Source organism: Anabrus simplex, chromosome 6, assembly GCF_040414725.1.
Source record: "Anabrus simplex isolate iqAnaSimp1 chromosome 6, ASM4041472v1, whole genome shotgun sequence".
NCBI classification, from domain to species: domain Eukaryota; kingdom Metazoa; phylum Arthropoda; class Insecta; order Orthoptera; family Tettigoniidae; genus Anabrus; species Anabrus simplex.
Window position 1 is genome coordinate 96,897,829 of NC_090270.1, and position 17,800 is coordinate 96,915,628.

The 17,800-nt window shown below is 38.2% G+C and overlaps 1 protein-coding gene across 2 annotated transcripts in view; it reads left to right on the forward strand.

Annotated features, from left to right (window-relative positions):
- LOC136876111 (thioredoxin domain-containing protein 11) overlaps positions 1 to 17,800 on the forward strand; it is a 120,208-nt gene that overhangs the window by 87,014 nt on the left and 15,394 nt on the right. The window lies entirely within an intron of this gene.

Consider the following 17,800-nt stretch of genomic DNA (forward strand, 5'->3'; position numbering starts at 1 on the left):
TCATTAGTTGTTTTCTAGTTTCTCTATTCTCCCTACCTTCTTTGATTTTCCTGTTTACTATTCTACATTTTCTTTTTAATTTTCTTATTTCCCTTGTGTAATAAACAGGGTCTGAGGTCATTTTACCCTTCTTAACAGGTACAAATCTCTTCTCTCCTTCCCAAATTATTCCTTTAAATTTAGCCCAAAGTGTATCCACATTATTCCCTTCACTTATCCAACAACTGAATTGTGATTTAAGGTAAGTCCCAAATTCATCAACTTTAGTTTTTCTGTATAATTTCTTGTCTTTTGTGACCCTCTTATTAAGCATTTTTGGTACGAATCCTACATCCATTATTACAGCCTTATGGTCACCTATTCCTTCAATTACCTCAGTTTTATCAACAATTTCCCATGGTTTAACCAAGAATACATCTAGCAAGTTATTGATACGAGTTGGTTCTTGTACTACTTGTGTAAATCCTCCCTCCCGAATTAACTTATTTGCAAGTTTCTGTTCATGGGCTTCACTTGCAGCTCCATTCCATTCAACTTCAGGCAAGTTTAGATCTCCCCCAATTATTACCGTATCATTATTGTTTTTATGAGTATAATCTATTATTTTCTCAAATATTTCCATATCTCTTTCCTCTCTTCCAGGCCTATATGTTCCTATAATTCCCACCTCCTTCATATTATCACAAACTAATTTTATCCCTAATATTTCATCCCTTTCATCAGTAAACCATTCATGCGAACAATAAGTTTCCTTCACCAGAATAAATACCCCTCCTCCTTTTTTATCTCCTTGGTCTCTACGATAGACTGTATACCCTTCTGGAAATACTTCTGTATTACCCACCCCTTCTCTCAACCACGATTCCACTCCTATCACCTCATCCGTCTCATAAGATTCCATCAATGTACCGAATTTTAATTGTTTATTTACTACACTCTGACAGTTTACCAAGAGCAATCTCAGACCTCCTTCCTCCCTAAAACTTGACTGTTGCAATTGGGTAACGTTTGACTCATGAGTTGAGAACTTCCCTGGAACCCAGATCCTTGTACATAGATTTTGATTTAAGGGTCTGGGTTTTCTGGCAAGTTTCCCTGTATGTGCCAGTTTAGTGGTATGGGTTTTCTTAAGTACCGATTAGTTTGCAAATCTCTGTTGATAATTGTAGCAATTTGTCTACAGAGAGTTGCTTTTCCATTACCATTTAGATGTAACCCATGTCTAGTGAACATTTGCCTGCCAAGACCTAAAGTATCTACTACATAGACATTTCTAAAACTCTTACATAATCTCTTGATTTTTATATTTACATCATGTACAGCTTTGTTCACACATGAGTCCTCTAAAATGTCATACCTGGGTGGCACATTTACTACAATTACTTTTGAGCCAGGTAGTTTGGAAATCTTACCTCTGAGAGTCGTAATTAGTTCCTCACCTTCATTTGCAGCAATGTCATTTGTACCACTCACAATCACCACATAATTGTCCTTCTCTGACACAGGATCACAACTTGAAAGGACGTCTTCAGTTTTGGCACCAGGTTTTATTAGTCCTAAAACCTCAGTCTCTGGATTCTGCAGCTCATCCTTGATGCCTTCTGCCATACCCCGCCCTTGACTGTCTGCGTAGAGATGAATCTTTGGCGATCTTGACTTTCGGTTGGTTTTCTTACCTCCACTGGATTTTAAATTATTTGGAAAACTTGGTGTGTCTTCTTCTGGAACTTTCTGCAATAACTGAAATCTATTTTGGCACTGCAAAGAGTTTTTTCCCGGTTTTAAGTTGTACGTAGTTTCTCCCATATGTTTAACATTAGGCCTAAAATGGCCACGCGTCACTTCCGTCCACTGCGATCTTTCTTCTCCAATGTCTTCTTTATCTTCCAGTTTCTTTATTCTGTCCTTTAAGCATTCATTTTCATGTTTCAGAGTGCATAAGTCCTCTTGTAGCACTCCTAAAATCTTAATTATAGTTTCCTAAGTCTCTCTTTCTTGTTGTTCTGCCTCACTATCAGTTTGTTTACACTCGGGACACAGCCACTCACTTTCTTCAATATCAGTCCTATTTACAATATTTGCACAACGAAAATGGTACCATTCATCACACTTACGACACAGAATCCCATTTTTAACTACTCTTCTGCATTTGCCACATTTTTCACTGCATCTTACACCATTATCTACTATGGATATCACAGACTCACACACAGTAGTCGCCATCTTCTGTGCGTAGTTCTTAATGCACAATAATGAACATTTTGAAAAAGAAGAAAAATAAAAAACAGAAACACCAAATACCTCAATGTTAGGACAGCACATTTTTTTAAATAATTAATAATATTAATAACCAATATTTACAAGACAAAATAAAAATAAAAATCTATGAGTGTGGTGTTAATAATATGTACATAATCAATGTGACATTAACATATTTTTAAGGCTCTACAGGCTGTTTCAAAAATGGGGGGCATAATTTCAGGTATGTATTTGTTATATGTAGACAATCAAAATAGTTCATTACCACATATGTCCGGAAATGCTTCATTTCCAAGTTATGGCCTTCACAACACTGAACTTCACCGGAACGTTTTTCTTCTGCAGGTCATTGTCATTACAGAAGATGTTCAAAATGTCCACCTCCTGCTTGAATACAGACCTCATATCAATGTCTCATTGACATGGATCGAATGTTTCCTGATCCATGGATAGGTAGAGGTGGCCCGATTGCTTGGTCTCCAGGCTCACCTGATCTGAACCCTCTCGTTTTCTACTCATGCGGCCATTTAAAATCATCGGTGTATTCGTCTCCGGTGCCTGCTGTGGAAACCCATTGGAATCAAATTGTAGCATCGTGTAAGGACATACGCAATACTCCTGGAGTTTGGGATCTTGTTCGCAGGTCAATGAGACATCGATGTAACGTCTGTATTCAAGCAGGAGGTGGGCATTTTGAACTTCTTCTGTAATGACAATGACTTGCGGAAGAAAAACGTTCCAGTGAAGTTCAGTGTTGTGAACTCCATAATTCGGAAATGCAGCATTTCCGGTCACATGTTGTAATGCACTATTTTGATTGTCTACATGTAACAAATACATACCTGAAATTATGCCCCCTATTTTTTAAACACCCTGTATACTAGATATTACGAATGTTTACAAGTTAATAAGTAATAGCATCATTACCAGCACTTCGTCATATATTCTTCTGTACTGTAGAAGCAGCTACTCAGCAGGAGATTTTTTAAAGCTGTGGTAAATGAACTGACAGGTCTAATATCTTTAATTTGATTTGGAAGCTTATTATACAATCTGATTCCAACAGAGTCTACATGTTTCAAGGCAATGGTTTTACTCTTGTGCTCGATAAAAATATTATTTCTTGTTCGCATGTGGTAATTGTGATTGTCAAAATTCTTTCTGAAGTGATAAAAAAAATTTCACGTGTAGTGTGTATTGCATGATGTATAATGTTTGGTACTGGGAGTATCCTTAGTCTCTTAAATAATGGTCTGCATTGATCTAACCTGTTACGTCTCAATATAATTCTGATAGCTCGTTTCTGTATTTGAAAAATAACTTCAAGATTTGATTTGTAGCAGCCCCAGAGACCAATAGCATAAGTGATGACTGAATGGAAATATCCAAAATATGCTATTCTAACATATTCTTCACTACAACTATTGGACAAAATCCTTAAGGCAAAACAAACAGAACTCGGAGACTTCCTTATTTTTTTGAAGATGACAACAATCCCATCTTAATTTTTGATCTATATGGACATCGAAAATTTTTTTGGTCAACGTATTTTCAATTGCATTTGCATTTAATATAAGGTTGTGTGTTTTTGCAGTTTTGTCATGGTAGTTAGATGCCTTGAATTCCATGTATTTGGGTCTTCTTTAGGTTCAATGTTTTGTTTTTCCTGAACCATGATTCTAACTTAGACAGGACCATATTTGCTGCAGTTTCTATAGACATAGGGTCAGTATTACTAATAATTATGTTTGTATCATCAGCATACTGAACTGTAGTTTCTACTTGATTATTGTGAGGAAAATCATTCCCACAGATCAATAATGATGTCTATCGGCATTCACGTGTTCCATATACCTGGTTGTGAAGCTTCGTCCCATCTATCCGACGTACGAAGCTTCACAGTGAGCACAATTAAGCCTGTAGATGCCTGAACCTGTATGATTGCTATCCTTGGAATAAATGCTATTGTAATTTAAAAATAAATTACAGTTGGTATTACAAGTTGAATATGCTACTTGAATCTCTCTTTCTTAAATGAATTTATCTGTGTGATGACTGGATGTTTACAATTTTATTGATAAAATCTGTACTGAACCCATTAAACTCTGCTACTGGTATATTACATACATATTGTATCTCCTTAATCCGTTCAGCTCGAGAAAGAGGCAAACTGAAAGCTTAATATATTAAACTATAATAGGCTGCTTTTTGATGAATATCTGGATGCAGCAAGTTGCTTCTAATTGTTACCAGTGAAGAAGATGCACAGTATTTCTTAACTTCTTTCAAGAAATATATGCTCCAAATCTGTCAAATGACAACACAAGAAATCCTCTTCACTTCACAGCAAGTAAGACTGTTGATAAATCCCACATTATTAAACAGTTTTTACACATGATCTAAAAATAAGTTGTTTGAAAGAAGACATTCTAACGTTCAAGACTAGTATGAAGAATATATAGCATCATGCACAAGTGTAATTTTATTAGTAACAGGTTACTTTAAAAACAAGAAGAAGAAAAATATCAATTCATAAGACTCTTCATATTTTATCCAAATATGTTTTTAATCCAAGTGTTTGTTAATTGTGTAATGTTTTAAGACCTATTCTTTATGTTAATTTTAATGTGTACAAAAGAAATTCAGCTGATGATGTCCACATAAGGGCGAAACATGTCCCGCAAAAATTATGAGATTATAGAAATAAAATAATCAAAGGATTATTTATTGTGGTGAAAAGGTGGATCTTCAGCATAATTTTCTTATGATATTCTTTTCTTATTATGATATACATACTGCTTAGTCGAGCAGGTCATCTCTTTACTCCCAGTCTTTGGAGCTCAAAGATTGTAACACTGCTCATTTGTCAGAGATCACCCCAAACAAGTCATTCTGCTTTCTTTTGAATCTTCTCCAGTTCTTGAATCAAATAACCATGATGAGGGTCCCGTACAATGGAACCATACTGTAATTGGGGTCTTACCATTGACTTATATGCCTTCTCTTTTACTTCCGTACTGCAACCATATGAAGAGATCTGTAACCCTTATTTACAAACTTGTTAAAGAGATTACTACAATGAAGATCTTTCCTTATGTTAGCACCTATTTACTTACAGCAGTCCCCATGGGGAACATACGGTACGCTCAATAAACACAGTAATTTAAACTAACGGGACATTTCCTTGTGTTGAAACTTACAACCTAACTTTTACCCCGCATTTATCAGTGTACCATTGGGGGTGTGGTTAGTTCAGTGGCTTAGCTTTTGGCTTCCCACCCGAAAGGCTGAGTTTAGAATCCCAGTCGTTCCTGGATCAAGGTTTTCATCACAAGAATCATGAAGCATCAGGAACGACATCCGGTTTTTAACCTCCAACCAAAACCAAAATGAGCCTAGGTGGTTCCAGCGACCCCATAAGTAATTGGGATAAGCTGAAGAAAGTTTAAGTTTTATCAGCATACCATTGTCTGCTGTCTATCTCACAACTTTGAGGTCTTTTTGCAGTTGCTTTCAATCCCGTAATTTATGTATTACTCTGTACAGTACATCATCCACAAAAAGCCTTGTCCTTGATTCCATTTCTTTACTCTTGTCATTTTACTGTATATGTGTGTGTGTTTTTTGTACCAGTTGGAATCGTGAAGTATATGCAGCGCGTTCAAGTACAACAGCTATAAAACTTCCGGTGTAGAACATATAACGTATGCCGTGTCACTTTCATCTTGCACCAAGCTACAAATCACCCAGAGTCAGTTAATATTTCATTTATTATAGTATCTCCATAAATAATTGAGATAAAATGACAATGGCAGCAGATGCATTATTACAGTACCCAAAGGACTGGTTACACTTAAAGATGATCATGAGAATCTTATGGCCTGTAAATGAAGAATTAGGGGCTGATGACCTAGATGTTTGACCCCTTTAAACAACAAGCATCATCATGAAGAATTATAAAGTCTGATGTAATGCGGATGTACTACGACTTGCAGTACTCGCTACCTGGCTATATAAGCATGGTGAAGGTAGAGCATTCATTCAGTGCTTCGCTTCTCAGGTAGGTCACTGAAAGCAAGGCTATACAGAATTCTCTGTTCACATAACCTAGCACAAGATACAAAGTGAATGATCAGTAGTGTCAATTCACTAACTTAAACTCTTCACGACGTGTAACACAAGTCGATACTTAAAGAATTAACCTATTTCCATGTGGAAGACTTGTAATAATATTCATGTTAAGGACTTGTAAATATCTCTGTGTTAAGAACTTATACTATTTCCTGTGTTGGGGACTTGTAATTATTTCTAAGTGTACAGCTTTAACTTTCATTATTTTTACTTCAAGTGTTTGAAGAATTCAAGTTGGTACTAAAAATAATTGAAAACAAAAGCTAAAGTTCTCCACCTATTCAATTAGCTTTTGTGTTACATTATATTGCTCTTCAATATGGAATAATATGAAATTTATTACTTATGGTACTCAAGAACTTGTATTAATTCTTCAATGTAAAATATTTATCTTGCTTTCCACTACAAGTGTTTAGATAATTATCGAGACAGTGCTAGAGACTCTCATTTGAGAACTTATTTCTTTAACCAGTTTTCAATCTAAAAAATGTTTCCTCAGATTTTAATATGATTATTTCAACAGAAAAGACAAAAATAATGACCTTCGAGGGAAGTGAACTGATTCCTAGTAAAAATATGTTTAGATAATACAACATTGGAAAGAGTAAATGTGTTCAGTTTTCTCAGGTACAACTTATCATGGAAAATTCTAAGTTCCCATGGAGGGAATTAGATATTTTTCACCAATAGAGCTTGTCAAAAACAGATCAGATGTAAGGCTTCTCAGGCGTTTGCTCTATTAACCAGCGTTTTGTCTTAGGTCTGACAATAGACTCATCAGAGTGGGATATGTCAGACCCTAACCACTGACGCTGGGGTGTATGCAGGTGAGCTTATCAGAAGCCCATTATAAGAGGCACAGTCTGATAATTCCATGGTGGAGCTAAGCTGCACACACCGCCGCGCAAAGTCTCATTTGTTCCGCTATGAACTGAGAGTTCCACCCATTCATATCACCACGCGCAGTGTCTACTTACAACTCCAGAAGAATTCTAAAACTTCATATTCAGTCTGCACAATTCCAACCATCAATCTTGCAGCCATATCAACATAGCTTGGTTACCTAATACAGCAAGTTCAAAATTTCTGCTTAAGCTGATTCAGTGTATAATCAATTCCTCATAGATTCTTCTAGAGAGAATCATGTACATATTTGTTACTCAAACACTTTTACATACACTACCGCTCATTAATTTCAATACACCCAATAATTGACATCTAGTTCTCTGTAGAGAAGGTCTAATACCGTGCGTACGGTTGAGGAAGCAAAGGAATAGTACAACAGTTGTACACATGTCATGATTTTTATTTGTGGTCATCGAGATACTATAGTATCCAAAAAACAATGTCGTGTACATAAAGGTTATGTACCTATCAGATATGTTTGTTTACCTATTTGCCGGCGGACGCCACATTTGGTGCACCTGTGTTGTTCCCTGTAGTGATGTGATATCTGCAGCGAACGGCAGGCATTGCTACGATACATAACACGTTTCCTTCATGTCAGTTCCTGCGTAACAGTTGAAGTGTGCTCATCGCTAGTATGGCTCCACGAGTGGAGATATCCCTAGAAAAACCCGTAGCAATTGTAGCACTTAGCCAAGCAGGTTTATTAGCCAAATTGCGAAACGGTGTAGTGTCTATAGGGGGAGTGCAATACACCCTTCACCATCAGAAGACAACAGGTAGCAATAAGGATATACCACGACCACGACGACCTCGTAAAACAACTAAAAGTGATGATAAATATATCTGAATTACCAGTAAGAGAAATATTCAAAACAGCACCGCAAATTCATGCAGAATTGGTAGAAATGAACACGACAACAATATCTGTTGCAACAGTAAAAAGGAGACTGATTGAAGCCGGCTTGAAAGGATGTGTCGCAGCAAGAAAACCCCTTATAAGGCCCATGAATAAACATAAGAGACTTGAATGGGCTAGTAAACTTCGTAATTGGACATTGGAAGAGTGGACGAAGTCGTTATTCACCGATGAATCGAAGTTCGAGATTTTTGGAACCAGAAGGAGAATACTTGTTCGCCGATTTGTAAGAGAATGGGTAGCCCAGCAGTGTGTTCTACCTATAGTTAAACACGGTGAAGGTTCTATTATGGTTTGGGGATGTTTTGCCGGAGATAGAGTTGGCGACATTGTGAAAGCAGAATGATGTATGGATCAGAAGCAGTACCACCGCATACTTCAGTATCATGCAATACCAAGTGGATTGCGCTTAATAGGGAAAGGGTTCACCTTACAACAGGATAATGACCCAAAACGTCGGTCGGCATATTGTACAAACTACATTACATCAAAGGAAAAACAGAAAGTACCGAGCTCGATAGCTGCAGTCGCTTAAGTGCGGCCAGTATCCAGTATTCGGGAGATAGTGGGTTTGAACCCCACTGTCGGCAGCCCTGAAGATGTTTTTCCGTGGTTTCCCATTTTCACACCAGGCAAATGCTGGGTCTGTACCTCAATTAAGGCCACGGCCGCTTCCTTCCTATTCCGAGGCCTTTCCTATCCCATCGTCGCCATAAGACCTATCTGTGTCGGTGTGACGTAGAAAAAAAAACAGAAAGTACTGAAAGATATGGTATGGCCGTCCCAAAGCCCCGATTGTAATCCCATTGAAATGGTCTGGGATGAAGTGGACAGACGTATCAGGGAAGTTAATATATCCAGCAAGGAACATCTCTGGAATATTGTTAAGGATGTGTGGAATCATATAGATTCACGATACCTACAAAAACTGATTGATCGCATGCCTCGATTTTGTGAAGCAGTCATTGAATCCAAAGGAGGATACTTTGATGATAGTAAAATATAATGATTGTGATTGTATTATATATGTGTAAGTTACTATAATTATCTTTTGTGAGAAATAATGTTTGATTTGTGTTGTAAATCTGAAATACCAGGGTGAATTGAAATTAATGAGCGGTAGTGTACTTGTATACTTTTACTATAAGTATCATGTTATATTGTGTTCATTCTTAGTACCATAGCACTCGGTCCACAACCGTAATGTATTGCCAGGACCTACTGAATTCTATCTGAAACGCCATGTGTCTAAAAAATTCGACTCAAGTCGATTCACAGTATAGAACATCTCATTTGTACTTCTATACCCAGACATTTTAACATATTTGTGTACTTGTATTATATATGGCTCACCTATTGTCACATGTAATATTTCACTTTCATGTGCAACATTTTTAGCACCATAGCACTTCGCCTAATTCAGCCACACATCATAGTATTAATTGTATATTTGTTTCATAGTGCTTTTACTGCTCATTAGAAACATGTTTTACGAATTTGTCAAATATTTATGTATTGTTTTAATATGGCTGATGATGACCCCAAGTAGGGTTGAAACTAGTCCTAAGCAACCCATATAATGTAAATACACACAGTGTAAATAAAACTATGTATTGAATAATCAAGAAGTTAGAAAAATAACCACCTAATCGATACTTTATTAGTGCTAATTTATATTCAGTTTTGCCTGAGGCAATAATAAAGTATTGATTAGGTGGTTATTTTTCTAACTTCTTGATTATATTCATCGATACGGTCATGAAATGGACAACTTGTAATATGTATTGAATAGGTGGAAAATTATATGTTTATAATTTATATGTAATCTCAATTCAACACAGACCAGTAACATGAAGTCTTGAAGTATTATACATGTGTGAACTGGGAATAGACTTCCAGAGTGACCACGCACGGGTTTTGTTCTTTAGTAGCAGTTTAGTTTTGTCACTCAGCCAGGGGGGATATTTGTGTGTTCTAGGTTTGGAGAAAGGTACATGCTGTTTTAGCAGTGGTAAATATTAAATCCTCAAACAGGGAAACCACACTGTTAATGTCATGTTCAGCTGATAACCAGCACCAAGGGAGGGATGACAAGTCCTGATTGACAAGTAGCCAGTCTGCTTTACTCCATAGAGGAAATGCTTGCCTTGCAGTGGGTGGGAAGTCTTTATGTCGATAAGCAGGTAAGCTGAGAGTAGCTTCGATTGAGTCATGGTCAGCGCTAAGAATGTTTCTGCCAATAGATACACTCACAATATTGTTGGATTTATTCAGAGCCAAAACCATTGAATTAAAGCAATCTTCAAACGCTGTGATATCACCGGGAGGTGGGCGGTAGAAGCAGCCAACTAACAAGTTTTTACTTCTGGAGATCATAATTTCGAGCCAGGTTATCTCACATTCGGTTTCTAGGTCGGGTCTGTCACAGGCTTTAAGTTTATTACTAACTGCAATCATTACACCACCCCGACGCTTACCGGTACCTGTGTTTTTACGGAACACTGAAAAGTTAGATGAGAATGGAAGTTCACCGTCCAAGACAAAATCAGATAACCAAGTTTCAGTGGAACATAGGATATCAGACTTGCTAAATTCAGGTTCACTGAGTACATAGTCAGTTAATTTGTTTTTCAGACTCTGGGTATTCTGATAATAAACATTAAGCGGTCCTAGCTTTATATGAACGTCGCCAGAAAGAAATAAGAAAATGAACACAGCACATGAGGAAGCATGGCAACCTTTCATCCTTTCACTAGAAGAGACAGGGGCATGGCGAAGCACAGGGAGATCAGAGACGGACAAAGCGGAGAAAATATAATGCCGATCAGCGAAGCACCATTGTAGTATCGTTTTATTCTTGCTGCCTCCTCCACTTTTTTCATTTTCTCCTTTTCCCATTCCCTTTTCTTTCTTGTACATGTGCGTTTTGCTACCCTTCTTGCCTCTGTATATTGGTTTCTATTTCCTCTCGTATCCTTTTGTAACATTTCGATTCTTGCTTGGTTTCTGATATTTATCATCTGTTTACATTCTATATCAAACCACTTCTCTCTTAGACATGTTACTGTATAGGCTTTTGGGCTTATGCCGTGTCAAGAAAATAAGGTGAAATTCTTTACATTTCGCAGAGAACTGTGCTCTGCGTCATCAGAAGAAAATCTTGACTGTCCACGAGAAAGACTTCTAAGCACAGTTATCTGCGAAACGTAAAGAATTTCACCTTATTTTCTTGACATGGCATAAGCCCAAAAGCCTATACAGTATCATGTCTGTAAGTACGGGCCATGAAAGCATCAATGGCAACACTTCTCTCTTCTCTCTGGCTGTCTGTATCCTATCACCTTTTCTGCAGTGTCCTTGATGGCCTCCTTAATACTTATCCAATGTTCATTTATATTTCCTGTTGCATTAAGATCTGTCAATAGTTTCTTTTCTAAAGTCGTTGAGAATTTATCTGCTATCTTCTTATCTTTGATTAATTTCTGGCCATATTTCTGTGTTCTTCCTGTACTGCTACTCTTAATTCTGCATATGCGTTGCTTATAGCATGCCTTAACTAGAAAGTGATCCAAGTTTATATCAGCCACGAACCTATTATGCTGGCATAGCAGGGGGAGAGGTGATACTCCTACGTGACGCATCCCAGGTGGCGGATGGGGGGTCCTAACCGGCTTGCCGGCAAACGTGAGAGAAATAAAATATCTCTCGCGGACCAAACACACAACCCCCCTGTGGATGGGGGACGCAGATGAAGAATACACCCTCGGTACCCCCTGCCTGTCATAAGAGGTGATTAAAAGGGACGACCAAGTGATGATTTTATTAGAACCATGAAACTACTGTACTTGTGATATTTACCACCACGCGGGGAACACCATGGGTTGCTTTTACTTGCGTGTAGTACCACTATGTTAGGTACCAAATAGGTTTGTGATTAGTAGCAATAGAGTACGTTGCCGGTTTCTACAGTACCTGTGATTCATACCCCTATATGCGCAACACCATGGGATTAGCAACACCATGGTTCTGCCTTGCCTATGCTTAGTACCCACTATGTGAGGAACACCACGGGATAGTGCGGGTCCCTGTGGTTAGTCCGCTTTTGTGAGGAACGCCATAGGTTTGCGTTGCCTGTAACTTGCGCCGCAGTGTGCGAAACACCCTAGGTCTGTGTTACATGTGCGAATTTCATTACCTGTGAGTAGTACCATAATGTGTGGAATACCGCAAGTCTACACTACTTTTGATTAGTACCAAAACATGATAAATAGCATGGTTCTATTTTCCTAGCGATATGTACCATTTTGTGGGGCCGATGACCTGGATTTGGGACCCATTTCGATTACAAGCATCATCAATTCAGTATTATGCTTTAGACGCAATCCCTTGGTCAGTAATACTGTTATTTAATGCTAGTTTCTGGGAATGTGGGCCATTGTGGGTCGGATCCACTGATTGTTTTAACTTCATATCCATCCATTCATTCTTCACCCTCACGTTTTCGAATCTGGTCAGTGGAGGATTCTAGATTTTAAATGGTCATATCATTTTGTCTCATTTCGTACCATTAGGGACCGATGACCTCGATGTTAGGCCTCTTTAAACCACAAGCATCATCATCATCATCATCATCATCAGTTTATATCAGCACCTCTGTAGGTCCTTACTTATTGGATATCACTTCCATGTTTCGCATGTATTATTATGTGATCAATCTGGTTCCTAGTGAAGCCGTCTCGTGATCGCCACGTAGCCTTGTGTATATCCTTTCTAGGGAATCTTGTACTACTCACTATCATTAGTTTACTCACAGCGAAGTTTACCAGCCATATTCCATTCTCATTACATTTTTCATGTAGGCTGTTGCGTCTAATGATAGTCCTAAGTTGTTCTTCCCTTCCAATTTTAGCATTCGTGTCACCTAGTATGATTTTAACATGTCTTGGCACTGCATCGTGTTCCTTCTCTAGTTGTTCATAGAATATGTCCTGACTTTCTTCCGTCTCTTCAGTAGGGGCATGTCCACATATAAATGTTGTGTTGAAAAATTTGCCCCTTAGCCGTATAGAACATAGTCTCTCATTTCCTGACGTAAAATGCATCACTACATTCACTATTTTATTACTCACTGTGAACTCTGTTCCAAATGTGTTTTTATCATGACCACTATAAAAGATAGTCAAGTCTTTCTGTTTCAATATATCTACACCTCCCCACCATACTTCCTGGATTGCTACGATGCTCATGCTATATTTCTTCATTACTTCTACCAAGTTATCCAGAGCTCCTTCCCTATAGAGGCTTAACACATTCCATATCCCACTATTAGCCCATTGTCCTTTACATGCAAGAGTCGTGTTCTTTTATCTGTCCGGTTATCTTGTAATTGGGATTTCGTGACAATTGGGTTTTCTGTAGTGAAGTTGCTTGCTCCACGCACAACCTTCTGGGGGGCTGCCCCTCTCAGCACTCCGGATTGCTGCCCATTAACATCAGGGTGGGTCGTCTAGCCTTTGTAGGTCCCCCTACATACTACAAGGCAGCAGTTGGTGACCAAGGGTTCTTCCGCCTTTTCTGCCATTGGGATGTTGCCAGCCATCCTCCTCTGCCTTCCTAGCCATTGATCCTCAGGTGGATATTTATTCAGCCGCCACTAACATGTGAACTAGACGCTGTTGGGGTACCGCTACTGACATGTGGAACCATCATGCCCTTTATTGCCTTAAGATGTTTTCTGACTGTTATTTTTATGGCTTTAAGCCAACTCTCCTCCTTTATCTGGGCTTGGGACTAGCAACAGCAAAACTGAGCTACTCAATCCACCCAGTAGGTACTGCAGGCAGAGCTAAAAGTCTGGAAATACGTGAGTAATAGTAGCTTTTAGGGAATCAGCCATATTGTGAGGATGTTGATTATTCTCCTGTTGAAAATTGCCCTGCATGTAATAATTTAGGGGATTTAGGTTTGGTAAGTTAATTGGCCATATATTTAGTATGCTGTAATTGTTCTGGTCTTGTATTGTCTCAGCTTTGTGTGCAATTGCAGAATCCTGCTAAAACACATCTATCCTTCCATTTCATACACTGTCTGTTCAGGGCTTCACAGCTGTCTCCAGCACTTCAGTGTAGCCAGCGGCATTCACCCAAAGGCCCTGTGGGGAGAAGGAGGGGTTGCTTGATACATCCTTTGCAGCCACCACTGCTAAAACAATCACAGTTGTGGGAAACTTGGTGAGCACATCACTAGGGACATCAGAAGAATCTGCACCTGTTATTTCTTCTGTTCATCTTTTGATCCTGATAGTTATTTATTCATCATAAAAATAAAAATAAAAGTAGGCCATTTTCCTTGTATCACAACAATTAGAGCTCCTCATCTTTTTACATTAGTTGATACTCTGACATTGAGGTTATGAAGAAATAAAAGTACAGCAATTAATTCGCTCATAACTGCAGGCATTCTGCCCTCAAATACTTCATGCACCTTGTACTATACACTTAAAAAAAAATTTAAGAACAGAATGGCTAGTAGAAAATAAAGCAAAACAAAAATTGTCTCTCACATCAGAAATAATTCAATCCACAAATCCATATTGTCCTCTTAACAGGTTCTACAATATGATGTAAATCATGACCAAAACATGTCTAATTAATTAATTCATTCATTCATTCATTCATTCATTCATTCATTCATTCATTTGTGATGGACTTCTAATTTAGCTGCTGCTTTAACAGTATAAGGAGCAGCTTCACTGTGAAAGAAAACTAATGAGTGATGGCATGATCGTTCTATCTGGTCTGACACCATGGATAGCCAGTTCGAGTCCTATCAGTGGAAAGAAACATTACCATCAGAATGGTGCTATACAATTTCTGATCACTAGATCGCACGCTGAAATCTTGGATTAAATTCTAAACCTTCCAATAGTGTTCATATGGCATGAGGGGAAATGCTGCTGTTGATGGTGATTAGATTGTCGGATGGATATGTTAAGTCTTGAACAGATCCCCTGGTGTTATTTGACAGGAGTGTGCTATGTGGTGACACAGGGTTTCACCCTCTCCCTACTACATCACCACCACCACCACATACAATCAAATTTGCAGGTTGCTCATGGGTGTCAAATAGAAAGACTTGCACCAGGAGAGCTGAACATGCCCTCAGGAATATCCAGCACTAAACGCCATATGCTAACTAAATAAATAAACATAAATACAAATTTAAAACATTCTGTAATCTTAGAAGTACTTGAATATCCAAGAGGAATGACTTACTCCCTAATTTCATTACAACAATAATAATGAACATTTTAAACTCACTGGGATCGAACGATACAAACAGATAAAACAACTCTGCACAATAAACCAGACATAACATTAACAGACAAAAAGATTCGGCACACACATCTCATTGATATCACTATCCCGAATGACCACAGTATGAAACAAAATACAGGGAGAAGTTCGACAAATATACTCGTCAGGTAATGGAAGTAACAATGATCTGAAATAAAGATGGAGTGTCAGTTCTTCCTTTTCTCCTTTCTCCCACTCGTCTCACACCAAAATAATTTCCAGAAAACTTAAATATACTATAGCTCCCCATCTACACTCGCAATATGGCACAAAAGGCTACAATTTTGAAGACCTACAACATTGTCAGAACATTCCTGAATGGTCAGTATGGACCATAAATAGAAAAGGGTGCAACCTCTATAGCGAAGGGAATAATGGAGACTTATATTGTAAAGTTATGTAAATTATTGTTTATAAAATTATTCTTAAAACTGTCATTTTAATGTAGTGTATTAATTTACTGCTCTGCAACTTCATAGTTTTCTTTTTTTCTTTTTCTTTTCTCGTGTTCACTGAAACATTTTAGCATACTAGACAAAACTATACTTAACTCTTTGCATAATAATAATAATAATAATAATAATAATAATAATCATCATCCTCCTCTTCCTTCTCCTCCTCCTCCCCCTCATCATTACAGAACCCCTCCAGTATGCAGAGTGGGGTGGTGTTGAACAAGTCTTTCCCATCGTTGTCTGTCCAGAAATGCCTCCTCTCGCACTACTGACCCACTCCCAATATCCTCCTCTTCTCTCCACGTCCTCTCTCATCTGATGTAGCCATCTCTTCCTAGGTCTTCCCACTGGCCTTCTTCCTTCAACCCTTCTTTCTAGGCATGCACGTAGTGTTCTTGTTCCAGGCATTCACTTTATATGTCTTACCATATTAGTCTCAATGTCCTTAGCTTCTCTTCTGTAGTGTCCGCTTCCAATTCCATTCAGATGTCATCATTCCTTACACAGTTCTGTCTTCATTACTGAGGGAACCATTCTTGGGAATTATTCTTTCTTGATGCAGGAAGTGTAAGATAAGGAAAAGGTTGGATAAAACTAAGGAAGATTAATACAGAAGGCAAAAGGCAAGGAGCACAGATCTCTCAGAGAAGGAGGGGGGGAATGGATTGATTTTAAACAGTCCTAATGAAGACAAGAAACACAAATGAGCTTGTCTGGAAGAACTGGGATTGATGATGGAAGACTCCATCTATAAAGATGCCAATGTGTAAAGATACGGAGTTTGTCCTTGTTATTTTGCGTTTTCGTTTTTAACCTTGTTTTTAATTTTTACTGCTCACTCTGTTCACACTAGTGACATTCTGTTTATTTTTTATTATTTATTTTCATGTCTTCCTTCCTCGATTTCAATCTTTAATGATATAAATTATACATAATGTTCATAATCTTAATAAGGTAGTACCAACCAAGTTCCCAAATAGGAGGAAAGGAGCCAGCTATCACTGAGATATGGTAGTGACAGTTCCTATCTCACTTCTCTAGGCAATAAGATGTGGTTGAGGAGTATTTCTGTTGAAAGAAGAAACAGATGTTCCTAGAGAAAACATGTTCCAGCTCTTTGTCTTACTCTAATCCTACATGCTGTCACCAAGGTTTGAAACCAGGAAGCATTTGTGGCAATCTACAGGGAGGCAAAATAACTCTACCTAGATTATGTAAGTGACTCATATACAGTATATAATGCTGCTTCTTGTTGAGATTGCAACAGTGTATTTACAGTTTGATGTTTCACCCATGCTAAAATGTGGCATTCATTGTCATTTGAAATTGACACAGTTCACATCAGGAGCAGCATTAGACACTGGCTGTGTAAGCCTACAAATTAAGTGATTTTATTTTTGGCTGATTATTGCTGTTACTTGCTCTTTATGGAACTGATTTTAGGCTACAACATTAAAATATGAACAGATGCTTCATGCAGTGGAAATAAAAATGATATGACGGTCCATTGGCTTGACTGAACTAGACCACTAGAGAAATGTCAGTCTGTCAATGCAGGAATCACACCTACAATGGTATGGGCATGTACTTCACAGCACTGACACCTCAGTTGCAAAGACCGCTCTTCAACTGAATGTTAAGGGTCACTGGCCTAGAGAACGACCACAAACACATTAACTGGACAAGGTGAGAGATGGTATGTGTCTCACAAAACTCAACCCTTGGGATGCTTTGGATAGTCTGAACTGGAGAAAAGGATGCAGAAATGCATACTC